The sequence below is a fragment of the Urocitellus parryii genome, chromosome 2 (genome assembly GCF_045843805.1).
Source record: "Urocitellus parryii isolate mUroPar1 chromosome 2, mUroPar1.hap1, whole genome shotgun sequence".
Lineage (NCBI taxonomy): Eukaryota > Metazoa > Chordata > Mammalia > Rodentia > Sciuridae > Urocitellus > Urocitellus parryii.
The window spans coordinates 43307184-43321228 of NC_135532.1; the positions used below are offsets into that span (position 1 = coordinate 43307184).

Here is a 14045-nt window from a genome sequence, read left to right on the forward strand (position 1 = left end):
AGAAAGGGTGGGGAGAGGTGAGCAACTTCTTAAGAAAGACTGGATTTTTACATATACAGAAAAACAACAAAGAATGTTGAATATACCTGGGACCAAAGGAGATGCGATAATAGTTAATTCTCCTTTCAATGCTGGCAGACTTCTCAAATATGTTTCTATTTCACTCTGGATTTCTTCTAGTTCATGAGCTGTGATTGTGTTTATCTCAGTGGACTGTTTCAAAGGCCATCCCTCAAAGTCACCTATAAATCGTCAAACTCAAAATTGTAAACCTCAGTGAAGAGACGATTAATAAAAGCCTTCATTAAGGTTTGCCTGTGTGCAGGTACAATTGCCTTAATGCTGTTCAGATGTTTTTCATCTATTTTTTTGCTAAATGGTACACAAAGAGGCAGCCAGGCTGGGATTATTAACTGTCTCAAATTCTCTCCAGAGAGCTAACAATCCATTTCTTGTTTCCAGTTCACAATTATCACAGCTGGTGTTACTGCAACCCATTATGCAAAGGAACTTGGCCTTGGGTATTGGATGCATTCAATGTCTTCAATGTCTCCTGGCAGTTTTCCTGACAGTTCAACTTCAAATCAAAGAGATCAATCAAAACTGCATATGCCATCCTTCAATAGTACACAAAGTTTTTCAAAGAAGATTTCTGTGCCAAATTACCTGAAAAAAAAAATGGCACAAGTAAGAATACAAAATAATATCAATTTTCTTACAGTTACAACAGAAATTTGTGGTGAATTAAAAAAAAAAAAAAAAGAGAACTGTCTTGACCTCAAAAGGTAACCAAAATAGGGTTAGGGTTGTGGCTCAGTGGTAGAGTGTGAAGCAGGGGGTTTGATCCTCAACACCACATAAAAATAAATAAATACAGTCATTGTGTCTATCTACAACTAAAAAAAAATTTTTTAAAGTAACCAAATAGTAACTCTATACTGCTTCCAGAAAAGACAGACCACTATTAATCATAAGGGAAACATGACAAAGTCATCTTTTATTCTTTTTGTTAACATGTGGGTACATCTTTCCAGAACAATAATTCTGCTTTATTTTCTTTATATTTATAGCAAGTTTCAGTAGAAAATTACTTGTTGCCTTAGAAAGTCCTGGTTTTTAATTACAGGGTGTCAATCTACGCGCTCTACCATTGGTTCTGCATAATTGTCAAATTGGGTCACATTCCCTCATATGAAATCTGGAGATGCCTTAAGTTTAAGAGTTTAACCTGAAAATCAAAGTGTTGTGGGATGGGAGCTGAGGGACTAAGGGACTCCCCTCAGTGTGTGCCTTCTGGGCAAGGACCACGGAAGCGGCCACCACTTGGATCCCAGGCGCTTCCTACCTACCTGGTTATTCTGGTTGGCGCCCAACTCCTCACCTTCACGCGGGGTTAAATGTCCCTCCTGGTGACGCTTTGGGTGACCCCTTTGACCGACCCTGTTCTCCCGCCGCCCCTCGTCCTCTCCGCTCCCGCCGAATTTCATTTCGACAGCTGTGAGAGGGAGGCCACCCGCCTTTGCTGGACACCACGGATTCCCACGCGGCACGTCTGTCACCGCGGAGTCCCTGTCCACTGTGTGGCGCTCGGCTCCAGAGCGCGGGCGGCAGCTCCGCACCCGCCTGGCTGCTCCACCGACCGCTCCCCGCCCACTTAGGGCTTTGGGACCTGCGGACAGACTCGCAGCAGCGCGGTTCCCCTTCTCGCGCCTCACCCTGGGCTGTCGGCCTGTCCGCAGGCAGCTCGGCCACGACCCGCAGCCTCCCTCCCGAGCCCCGAGTCCGCCCGAAACCCGGAAGCCGCGAGCCCCACGCACCTTTGCCCCTCACCGCGCCCTGGCGCCCCAGCAACCTCCGCGTCCGCTCCGGGTGGAAACCCGATGGCAGAGGATGGGGTCCGGGGGTTCCTGGGACCGGTCCGCGCCGAGCGCCCGCCGCCGCTCAGCAGTTCCCAGTTAGGAGCCGCAGCCGCGGAGGACCCTCTGGCGGAGCCAGGCGGGTCAGCGGGCCCGAGGCGGGCACCCCGGACCCGGAGAGGGGGCGGCGGGAGCGGGGACGCCGTGGATGGTCGCCAGGAGCGAACGGCGGGTCCTGTGAGGGCCGGGCGGCGGGAATGGCGGCCGTGGGGCCCCTAGCGTGTGGAGGGCAGGAGTCCGGGCTGCGGGCGAGCCCCCTGAGCTGACTGGAGGTCCCCACAGCTGGCGCTTCCCGACGACCCGCTGAGCCAGCAGTGGGGCGGGGACACTTGGTTTAAGGAGCCCAGGCCTGATCCTGTCAGGTATCTTAGCGACTTGTCCCCTCCAGGTTCAAGGAATGGGCCTCTAGGGGGCGGTTGGTTAGTGTAGTTTTTGTTTGCCTTTTGGTGATTCTGCCTTTCTTGAGAACAAGCCAGTCCTCATGACAGCTCCCTCACTTTTATTCACAACACAAGGGTCGCTTATGCCCCTACCCCTTTTTTGCCCTTCTTTAAAAATAGGTGCCTCTAATTGGCAGAAGGCACCGATTCGTAGAATAGTGTTAAAGGTACAATTCAGCGTCCCTTACCTTTCCTCCAAGAATATGATTTAACAAATATTGAGCAGCTAAGGTATGGAAGGCATGTGATATGATAGTAAAGGGGAAAAAAAATCCAGCCTCCTCAGAATAAGAGTCTCTGTAGACCTGGCTAAGATGGAAGAAGAGGTCCCCCTATTATTGTTCAGGTGATAAGTGCTGAAGAAGCTTTGCATGAATGACAGAGAATCTCTTGGAGGTGGGCACCTGTTTCTTCTTGACCAGAGACTAGGAGCATCAGCCCAGAACAGAGCCCATTCTCCTTATCCCTGGCAACTGTTCTTGTCAAATTGGTATTTTCCCTGGACATCTGTTAAGAACCTTGAGTGGTAAGTGGTACACCTAACCAGGAGGTACACTGTTGTTTTATGTTAACTTTTACCTCAAGCAAAATATAGGTCTTGTAGTTGTTAAAGCAAGTTTACTATATTTATATAGACAGTGTTGAGAATTCAAATTCTTTCATGCATCAGTAGTGGCACTAAAAAACAAAGAAAATATTTCAAAATAGTGAAGTTGTTAGGGAACAGTGTTATTTTGTGTTTACAATCATTTCCTTTCACCTTCTGGTAATAACTTCATGTGTCATTCCATTCTTACTCATCCTACCTCAGGGGTTTTCAGTCCTGGCCAAAAAACAGAATTAAAGTGGAAGTTAAAAAAATAATAATAATGCAGGGAACCCCACCCCAGATAAACATTGAATCAAAATCTCCTAGAATCAGTCCTGGCATGTTTTGTTTTTCTTTCTTGTTTTATTCTTTACAGATGATTTAGATGCATAATTCATTTTGAAAAAATAATGGCCTTCTTCCCAAGCCATTCAAATAAAGGCTGTTCTTTGGATAGGCCACATGACTTCATCTTTACACTTGCTGTTTTTTCTACTTAGGACATCCTTCTTTTTGTATGCCTGTTTAGATAACTGTTCTTTATTCAATCTTCAAGCTCAAACATAGCCTTCCTTGAATTCCCATCCTGGATGCAGATAGTTTCTTTGGCATTTTGTTCACATACCAGAAACCCTGTATTTGAGGCAGTCCAGACCTCTTCCCAAACAAAAAATTGAAAAAGTTGGTTAAACATTGAATTGTATACTGTATAAGCATGAACTTTATGTATTGTAAATTATATCTAAGCAAAGCTTTTTTAAAATAGAAAAAGAGCAGTTTAACCAGAAAATCATGAAAGAGTGTAACATTATAAACTTTTATTTTTTTACCTAAAACAGCTGTCTGCTCATTTGCCAATCTATTCAGAAATCCCAGGGCCTTTTCTTTGCACATGGTCTACTGATTGGAGTTCTGTATTTTATCTCTTGCATAAATCATATAGCTAACCCACTAGTAAGATTTCCCAAGATTTTGTTCCTTTAAGAGGAGAATAAAGGCACTTGAGAAGCAATCTGAGTGCAATTTTAATCTTTATACTCTTTATAGTTATCTCACACAGCTTTATTGGATCTTTCCAAAATATTAAACATAGTTTTTAAAGAAATGACAAACTTTATTTCCATGCTATTTTATTTATGTATATGTTATAAAAGCACAGTATCAAATACAAGTGGCATAAATAGATTGGGAACAAACACAAGTAACTTATAGGACCCTACACCTGGTAGTGCAGAAAGGGGCAGCCTCATTGGAGGTAACTTTGCTAGCCATGAGCATTTAGCATGATATGGGAATTAGCCACTTAAGATTTACAAAAGAAATAGGGTTAATTGCTTAGAGGTCAAATGTAGATAGGCTAGGAGAGCATCTACTGTGCCTATCCATTTTAATTATTTGACTATATGTGTTCTTCCTCATAGAGATTTAGAACATTTATTCTGAAGACAGAGATTGGGCCTTTCTTTTCAGGGGAACTGCTGGGGAAATCCCCAGACAGTCTTACCCTAACATGTAAATTTTATGAAAACAAGTGGAATTTAAAAAAATTGTTATCATTGTTTTTAAGGCATTTTCACTACAGTTTATGGATCTTTAATGAAAAGGTAATGTAACAGATAAATTTTTTCCTTCTTAAAAGCTTGAACTAGTTTCCTGGGGTTGCCATACTAAACTACCACAAACTAGCCGGTTTAAAATGACAAGAATTTGTTCCCTCACAGTTATGGAGGCCAGGTTATAAAACAGAGGTGTTGACAGGACTTTGTACCTTTTGAAGCTTTCCTTGCCTCTTCCAGTTTTTGGTGGCTCCAGACACACCTAGCCTGGTGACTATGTGACTTGGGTATCTGTGCCTCCATCTTCACTTGGTCTTTCTGTGTGTCTGAGTCTCAACTCTCTCTGCCTACCTTTCTCTTATAAAGAGAGCTTGAAAATAAATGGAAGAGCAATCAAATGAGAACAAGCAAAGGCTATTTGTTCAGAGGTTACAAGGAAGTGCTACCATCTGCATTTTAGCTGAGTCAGAGGCAGGAAGTGGAGTGAGTATAACTTGATTGGAGGTATAGACATAGGGAAGCTACAGGCAGGCTGGTTAGAGTGAGGCATCCAATGTGATTGATCAGGGGTGTATATTTGGTGTTCTCTGGTTGGCCCCAAGTTGGAAGCAGAGATAAGATTTAGGGAAAATATCATCATTAATCAGGGAGTGACTATTTGGGGGCACTTGTTATATTTGGTTTCCTAGGTTGTTACTAGAGATAGTGTTCTGACTTCCTACATGTCTGATTTATAAATAACAAATTGGCTTCCTGGACTGCTTACTGTAGGTAGTGAGTCGGTTTCCTGGACAGGTTGCTACAGATTGTTTCTGATTTTTATTTTAATGGTCTGGCCATTGTATGGTTGCATATTTATTCTTACACCTGCCATTGAATTTAGCACCCACACAAAATTCTTTAACCAAATCACATCTGCAAAGATCCCTTCTTCTTTTTTTCCCTACATAGAGTCACATTCATGGGTTTTGAGCATTAGGACATGGATGGAGTATCTTGGGAGCCACCATTCAACCCACCAAAAACTCTTCTTGGTTTAGAAATGATGTTTGCTTGTTTAGAGGAATAAAACAAAAAGAAGCAAAAACCTTATCCTTTAGTGTCCTAAATAGGCAGGTTAGTTTATGACTAGATTTCACCAAAGACTTATGATTTCTATCACAAAGGCAGGGACATTTTGCAATAGTTGCCTGGGCATTCTTTAAAGCTTCATTTGGAGTTTCAGACCAACCCTTTTTTTTTTTTTTTTTATTGGTCGTTCATAACATTACATAGTTCTTAATACATCATATTACACGGTTTGATTCAAGTGGATTATGAACTCCCGCTTTTACCCCGTATACAAATTGCTGTATCACATCAGTTACCCTTCCATTGATTGACATATTGCCTTTCTAGTGTCTGATGTATTCTGCTGTCTGTCCTATTGTCTACTATCCCCCCTCCCCTCCCCTCCCCTCCCCTTTTCTCTCTCTACCCCTTCTACTGTAAATCATGTCTTCCATTTGTATTCTCTTGACTTACCCCTCCTTACCTCTTATATGACATTTTGTATAACCCTGAGGATCGCCTTCCATTTCCATGCAATTTCCCTTCTCACTCCCTTTCCCTCCCATCTCTCATCCCTGTTTACTGTACATATTCTTCTCAAGCTCTTCGTCCCTACCCTGTCCTTGTTTACACCCCTTATATCAAAGGAGTCATTTGGTATTTGTTTTTTAAAGATTGACTAGCTTCACTTAGCATAATCTGCTCTAATGCCATCCATTTCCCTCCAAATTCTATAATTTTGTCATTTTTTAATGCAGAGTAATACTCCATAGTGTATAAATGCCACATTTTTTTTATCCATTCATCTATTGAAGGGCATCTAGGCTGGTTCCACAGTCTTGCTATCGTGAATTGAGCTGCTATGAACATCGATGTAGCAGTGTCCCTGTAGCATGCTCTTGTTAGGGCTTTAGGGAATAGACCGAGAAGGGGAATAGCTGGGTCAAATGGTGGTTCCATTCCCAGCTTTCCGAGAAATCTCCATACTGCTTTCCAAATTGGCTGCACCAATTTGCAGTCCCACCAGCAATGAACAAGAGTGCCCTTTTCCCCGCATCCTCTCCAGCACTTATTGTTGTTTGACTTCCGAATGGCTGCCAGTCTTACTGGAGTGAGATGGTATCTTAGGGTAGTTTTGATTTGCATTTCTCTGACTGCTAGCGATGGTGAGCATTTTTTCATGTACTTGTTGATTGATTGTATGTCCTCCTCTGAGAAGTGTCTGTTCAGGTCCTTGGCCCATTTATTGATTGGGTTATTTGTTATCTTATTGTCTAATTTTTTGAGTTCTTTGTATATTCTGGTTATTAGGGCTCTATCTGAAGTGTGTGGAGTAAAGATTTGTTCCCAGGATGTAGGCTCCCTATTTATCTCTCTTATTGTTTCTTTTGCTGAGAAAAAACTTTTTAGTTTGAGTAAGTCCCATTTGTTGATTCTATTTGTTAACTCTAGCGCTATGGGTGTCCTATTGAGGAATTTGGAGCCCGATCCCACAGCGTGTAGATCATAACCAACTTTTTCTTCTATCAGATGCCGTGTCTCTGATTTAATATCAAGCTCCTTGATCCATTTTGAGTTAACTTTTGTGCACGGCGAGAGATAGGGATTCAGATTCATTTTGGTGCAAATGGATTTCCAGTTTTCCCAGCACCATTTGTTGAAGATGCTATCCTTCCTCCATTGCATGCTTTTAGCCCCTTTATCAAAAATAAGATAGTTGTAGTTTTGTGGATTAGTTACTGTGTCCTCTATTCTGTACCATTGGTCCACCCGCCTGTTTTGGTACCAGTACCATGCTGTTTTTGTTACTATTGCTCTGTAGTATAGCTTGAAGTCTGGTATCGCTATACCGCCTGATTCACACTTCCTGCTTAGTATTGTTTTTGCTATTCTGGGTCTTTTATTATTCCATATGAATTTCATGATTCTTTTATCTATTTCTACAAGATATGCTGTTGGGATTTTGATTGGCATTGCATTGAACTTATAGAGAACTTTTGGTAATATCGCCATTTTGATGATGTTAGTTCTGCCTATCCATGAGCAGGGTATGTTTTTCCATCTTCTAAGGTCTTCTTCTATGTCTTTCTTTAGGGTTCTGTAATTTTCATTGTATAAATCTTTCACCTCTTTTGTTAGGTTGATTCCCAAGTATTTTATTTTTTGGGGGGATATTGTGAATGGAGTAGTTGTCCTCATTTCCGTTTCAGAGGATTTGTCGCTCATATACAGGAACGCCTTTGATTTATGCGTGTTGATCTTATATCCTGCCACTTTGCTGAATTCATTTATTAGCTCTAATAGCTTCTTTGTAGACTCTTTTGGGTCTGCTAGGTATAGAATCATATCATCTGCAAATAGTGATAATTTAAGTTCTTCTTTTCCTATTTTTATGCCTTTAATTTCTTTTGACTGTCTAATTGCTCTGGCCAGTGTTTCGAGGACTATGTTGAACAGAAGTGGTGAGAGAGGGCATCCCTGTCTTGTACCAGATCTTAGAGGGAATGCCTTCAATTTTTCTCCATTCAGAATGATGCTGGCCTGTGGCTTATCATAGATTGCTTTTACAATGTTGAGGTATGATCCTGTTATCCCTAATTTTTCTAGCGTTTTGAACATAAAGGGATGCTGTACTTTGTCGAATGCTTTTTCTGCATCTATTGAGATGATCATATGGTTCTTATTTTTAAGTCTATTGATGTGGTGAATAACATTTATTGATTTCCGTATATTAAACCAGCCTTGCATCCCAGGGATGAATCCTACTTGATCATGATGTATAATTTTTTTGATATGTATTTGAATCCGATTCGCCAGAATTTTATTGAGGATTTTTGCGTCAAGGTTCATTAGAGATATTGGTCTGTAGTTTTCCTTCTTTGATGTGTCTTTGTCTGGTTTCGGAATCAGGGTGATGTTGGCGTCGTAGAATGAATTTGGAAGTTCTCCCTCTTTTTCTATTTCCTGAAATAGCTTGAAAAGTATTGGTGTTAGTTCCTCTTTAAAGGTTTTGTAAAACTCTGCTGTATACCCATCCGGTCCTGGGCTTTTCTTAGTTGGTAGTCTTTTGATGGTTTCTTCTATTTCCTCTATTGTTATTGGTCTGTTTAGGTTGTCTATATCCTCCTGGCTCAATCTGGGCAGATCATAGGACTCAAGGAATTTATCTATGCCTTCACTATCTTCTATTTTATTGGAGTATAAGGATTCAAAGTAATTTCTGATTATCTTCTGTATTTCTGAAGTGTCTGTTGTGATATTGCCTTTTTCATCCCGTATGCTAGTAATTTGGGTTCTCTCTCTTCTTCTCTTCGTTAGCATGGCTAAGGGTCTGTCAATTTTATTTATTTTTTCAAAGAACCAGCTTTTAGTTTTGTCAATTTTTTCAATTGTTTCTTTTGTTTCAATTTCATTAATTTCAGCTCTGATTTTAATTATTTCTTGCCTTCTACTTCTTTTGCTGTTGTTTTGCTCTTCTTTTTCTAGGATTTTGAGATGAAGTATGAGATCATTTATTTGTTGGTTTTTTCTTTTTTTGAGGAATGAACTCCAAGCAATGAATTTTCCTCTTAGAACTGCTTTCAATGTGTCCCATAGATTCCGATATGTTGTGTCTGTGTTTTCATTTAACTCTAGGAATTTTTTAATTTCCTCCTTGATGTCTTCTAAAACCCATTGATCACTCAGCAACCTATTGTTCATTCTCCAGGTGATGCTTGCTTTTTCCTTTCTTCTTTTATCATTGATTTTCAGTTTCATTCCATTATGATCAGATAAGATGCATGGTATTATCTCTACCCCTTTGTATTGTCTAAGAGTTGCCCTGTGACATAGTATATGGTCTATTTTTGAGAAGGTTCCATGTGCTGCTGAGAAAAAAGTGTAGCTACTTGATGTTGGGTGGTATAGTCTATATATGTCAATTAAGTCTAGGTTGTTAATTGTGTTATTGAGTTCTATAGTTTCCTTATTTAACTTTTGTTTGGAAGATCTGTCCAGTGGTGAGAGAGGTGTGTTGAAGTCTCCCATGATTATTGTATGTTGGTCTATTAGACTCTTGAACTTGAGAAGAGTTTGCTTGATGAATACAGCTGCACCATTATTTGGGGCATATATATTTATGATTGTTATGTCTTGTTGGTGTATGGTTCCCTTGAGCAGTATGAAGTGTCCTTCTATATCCCTTTTGATTAGCTTTGGCTTGAAATCTATTTTATTAGATATGAGTATGGACACTCCTGCTTGTTTCCGTGGTCCATATGAGTGATATGATTTTTCCCAACCTTTCACCTTCAGTCTATGTACATCTTTTCCTATCAAATGCGTCTCCTGTAGACAGCATATTGTTGGGTCTTGTTTTTTGATCCATTCTACTAGCCTGTGTCTCTTAATTGGTGAGTTTAAGCCATTAACATTTAGGGTTATTATTGAGATATGGTTTGTTCTTCTATCCATATTTGTTTATTGATGTTACTAAACCTGATTTGTTATCCTCTATGACTACTTTCCCCCCTTTACTGTCCTACCTCCCATTGTTGGTTTTCAATGTTGTTTTCCATTTCCTCTTCCTGTAATGTTTTGCCAAGGATTTTTTGAAGAGATGGTTTTCTAGCTGCAAATTCTTTTAACTTTTGTTTATTGTGGAAGGTTTTAATTTCATCTTCTAACCTGAAGCTTAATTTCGCCGGATACACGATTCTTGGTTGGAGCCCATTGTCTTTCAGTGTTTGAAATATGTTATTCCAGGATCTTCTAGCTTTCAGAGTCTGTGTTGAGAGATCAGCTGTTATCCTGATTGGTTTACCCCTAAATGTAATCTGCTTTCTTTCTCTTGCAGCTTTTAAAATTCTCTCCTTATTCTGTATGTTGGACATCTTCATTATAATGTGTCTAGGTGTGGATCTCTTATGATTTTGCACATTCGGCGTCCTGTAGGCTTCTAGGATTTGGGATTCTGTCTCAATCTTCAATTCTGGGAAGTTTTTTTTATTTTTTATTTTTTTATTTTTATTTTTTTATTTTTTATTTTTTATTTTTTTATTTTTTTTTATTTCACTGAATAGACTGTTTATTCCTTTGGAATGGAGCTCTGTGCCTTCCTGTATCCCAATGACTCTTAAATTTGGTCTTTTGATATTGTCCCATAATTCTTGGATGTTCTGCTCATGGTTTCTTAGCAGACTTGCTGAGCTGTCTATGTTCTTTTCCAGTTGAAATACTTTGTCTTCATTGTCTGATGTTCTCTCTTCTAAGTGATCTACTCTGCTGGTAGTATTCTCAATTGAGTTTTTAAGTTGGTTTATTGTTTCCTGCATTTCTAGAATTTCAATTTGTTTGTTTTTTATTACCTCTATCTCCCTGTGAAATTGATCTTTGACTTCCTGGATTTGTTTGTCAATGTGATCTTTCATTGTCTGATTTTGCTGTCTCATGTCTTCCTTGAGACTCCAGATCATCTGAAGCATATATATCCTGAACTCTTTATCTGATATTCCATCTGTTGCAGCTATTACCTCTTCTAAAGTTGAGTTGACCTGCATTGCTTGTGGTCCTTTCTTTCCTTGTCTTTTCATACTGCCCGCGTTTCTTTCTGCTTGGTGCAACTGTTGTGTTTTGAAATTTACCCCCTATTTATTTATGTTGCTCTTGTATACTTGAAAAGTCTCCCTCGCAGGTGCGGGCGGCGGCTGTGCCCCTACTCCAATTGGGGTGACGTGTCTATCACGCTGGCGGCTCTCTGGGCCTGTTCCGGGAGTGGAAGGCGGCTCTGCTCTGTCCGTATTCCAATTGGGGTGTCGTGACTACAATGCTGGCAGATCACTGGGCCTCTTCCGGGCGTGGGCGGTGGGCTTGGCTGGTGGGATTCCACCTAATGGCAGTCCCTAACCTCCCTGCTTGCTAATTAATGGCTTCTCTGAGGCGCCACGCCTTCTGTAGCTGCGGGGCAGGCCGCGTGAATCAGTTGGCCTGGATCTCCGGGGTCCTGCTGCTGGCTGTTTTGATGCTACAAGCTGTTGGAGAGTGGTGGTGTATTCTTCAGCTTTCCCGGATGGTGGCCACTGACTGCCTGGATGGAGTGTCCGCTGTTTTGATGTTGCACTCTGAAGGAGAGTGGCGGTGTATCCTTCAGCTTTCCCGGATGGTGGCCGCTGACTGCCTCGGCGGAGTGTCCGCTGTGGGGGATGGGACTGTGCCGCTTTCTTCCCCTTCTGAGAACCCGAGCTCGGCCCAAGGGTCCGTGTGGGCTTGGCTGGTGGGATTCCACCTAATGGCCTTCCCTAACCTCCCTGCTTGCCAATTAATGGCTTCACTGAGGCGCCACGCCTTCTGTAGCCGCAGGGCAGGCCACGCGAATCAGTTGGCCTGGCTCTCCGGGCCCTGCTGCAGGCTGCTGGGATCCCTGGCACTCTATCACTTTGATTTTTTCTGCTTGCCCCTCCCCCAGCGCTGGCTAGCCAGGTTTCTTTTTGGCTGCTACTGGGAGGAGGGGTTGGAGGTCAGGTGTCTCTGGTTTCCCCCTAGCCTGTATGGAGGCTCAGCTTGATACTCCCTCTCCCGGCAAGCCTAGGAGAGATTTTATGCGAATTCCCGCTGTCTGGGGGGTGAGCTGAATGACACCGACCTGTTTTGATGTCGCACTCTGAAGGAGAGTGGCGGTGTATCCTTCAGCTTTCCCGGATGGTGGCCGCTGACTGGCTCGGCGGAGTGTCCGCTGTGGGGGATGGGACTGTACCGCTTCCTTCCCCTTCTGAGAACCCGTGCTCGGCCCAAGGGTCCGTGTGGGCTTGGCTGGTGGGATTCCACCTAATGGCCTTCCCTAACCTCCCTGCTTGCCAATTAATGGCTTCACTGAGGCGCCACGCCTTCTGTAGCCGCAGGGCAGGCCACGCGAATCAGTTGGCCTGGCTCTCCGGGCCCTGCTGCAGGCTGCTGGGATCCCTGGCACTCTATCACTTTGATTTTTTCTGCTTGCCCCTCCCCCAGCGCTGGCTAGCCAGGTTTCCTTTTGGCTGCTACTGGGAGGAGGGGTTGGAGGTCAGGTGTCTCTGGTTTCCCCCTAGCCTGTATGGAGGCTCAGCTTGATACTCCCTCTCCCGGCAAGCCTAGGAGAGATTTTATGCGAATTCCCGCTGTCTGGGGGGTGAGCTGAATGACACCGACCTGTTTTGATGTCGCACTCTGAAGGAGAGTGGCGGTGTATCCTTCAGCTTTCCCGGATGGTGGCCGCTGACTGGCTCGGCGGAGTGTCCGCTGTGGGGGATGGGACTGTACCGCTTCCTTCCCCTTCTGAGAACCCGTGCTCGGCCCAAGGGTCCGTGTGGGCTTGGCTGGTGGGATTCCACCTAATGGCCTTCCCTAACCTCCCTGCTTGCCAATTAATGGCTTCACTGAGGCGCCACGCCTTCTGTAGCCACAGGGCAGGCCACGCGAATCAGTTGGCCTGGCTCTCCGGGCCCTGCTGCAGGCTGCTGGGATCCCTGGCACTCTATCACTTTGATTTTTTCTGCTTGCCCCTCCCCCAGCGCTGGCTAGCCAGGTTTCCTTTTGGCTGCTACTGGGAGGAGGGGTTGGAGGTCAGGTGTCTCTGGTTTCCCCCTAGCCTGTATGGAGGCTCAGCTTGATACTCCCTCTCCCGGCAAGCCTAGGAGAGATTTTATGCGAATTCCCGCTGTCTGGGGGGTGAGCTGAATGACACCGACCTGTTTTGATGTCGCACTCTGAAGGAGAGTGGCGGTGTATCCTTCAGCTTTCCCGGATGGTGGCCGCTGACTGGCTCGGCGGAGTGTCCGCTGTGGGGGATGGGACTGTACCGCTTCCTTCCCCTTCTGAGAACCCGTGCTCGGCCCAAGGGTCCGTGTGGGCTTGGCTGGTGGGATTCCACCTAATGGCCTTCCCTAACCTCCCTGCTTGCCAATTAATGGCTTCACTGAGGCGCCACGCCTTCTGTAGCCACAGGGCAGGCCACGCGAATCAGTTGGCCTGGCTCTCCGGGCCCTGCTGCAGGCTGCTGGGATCCCTGGCACTCTATCACTTTGATTTTTTCTGCTTGCCCCTCCCCCAGCGCTGGCTAGCCAGGTTTCTTTTTGGCTGCTACTGGGAGGAGGGGTTGGAGGTCAGGTGTCTCTGGTTTCCCCCTAGCCTGTATGGAGGCACAGCTTGATACTCCCTCTCCCGGCAAGCCTAGGAGAGATTTTATGCGAATTCCCGCTGTCTGGGGGGTGAGCTGAATGACACCGACCTGTTTTGATGTCGCACTCTGAAGGAGAGTGGCGGTGTATCCTTCAGCTTTCTCGGATGGTGGCCGCTGACTCTCAGACCAACCCTTTAGTCTACCACTCCCAAATGAGATGTTTTGGTAGACACTAACAAAACATGTCTATATATTCAGAGAAACCCCACCTTTGGTATGAAGCTTGATGAAATATAGATAACTATGGATACTGCCTGAATTATCTTAGAGAGTTAAGGAATAAAACAAACCTTTTCTGTTTCT

The 14045-nt window shown here is 43.6% G+C and overlaps 1 long non-coding RNA gene and 1 pseudogene across 2 annotated transcripts in view; one reads left to right on the plus strand and one right to left on the minus strand.

Annotated features, from left to right (window-relative positions):
* The window catches only part of LOC113175379 (purine nucleoside phosphorylase LACC1-like), a 192020-nt pseudogene that overhangs the window by 11183 nt on the left and 166792 nt on the right, over positions 1–14045 (minus strand). Inside the window, exon 2 of the transcript XR_013343260.1 lies at positions 87–666. The product of XR_013343260.1 is annotated as a purine nucleoside phosphorylase LACC1-like (transcript). The remainder of the gene's footprint in view (positions 1–86; positions 667–14045) is intronic.
* LOC113175380 (uncharacterized) overlaps positions 2709–14045 on the plus strand; it is a 63187-nt gene continuing 51850 nt past the window's right edge. The window contains exon 1 of the long non-coding RNA XR_003299957.2: positions 2709–2882. This is a non-coding gene — a long non-coding RNA (uncharacterized LOC113175380). The remainder of the gene's footprint in view (positions 2883–14045) is intronic.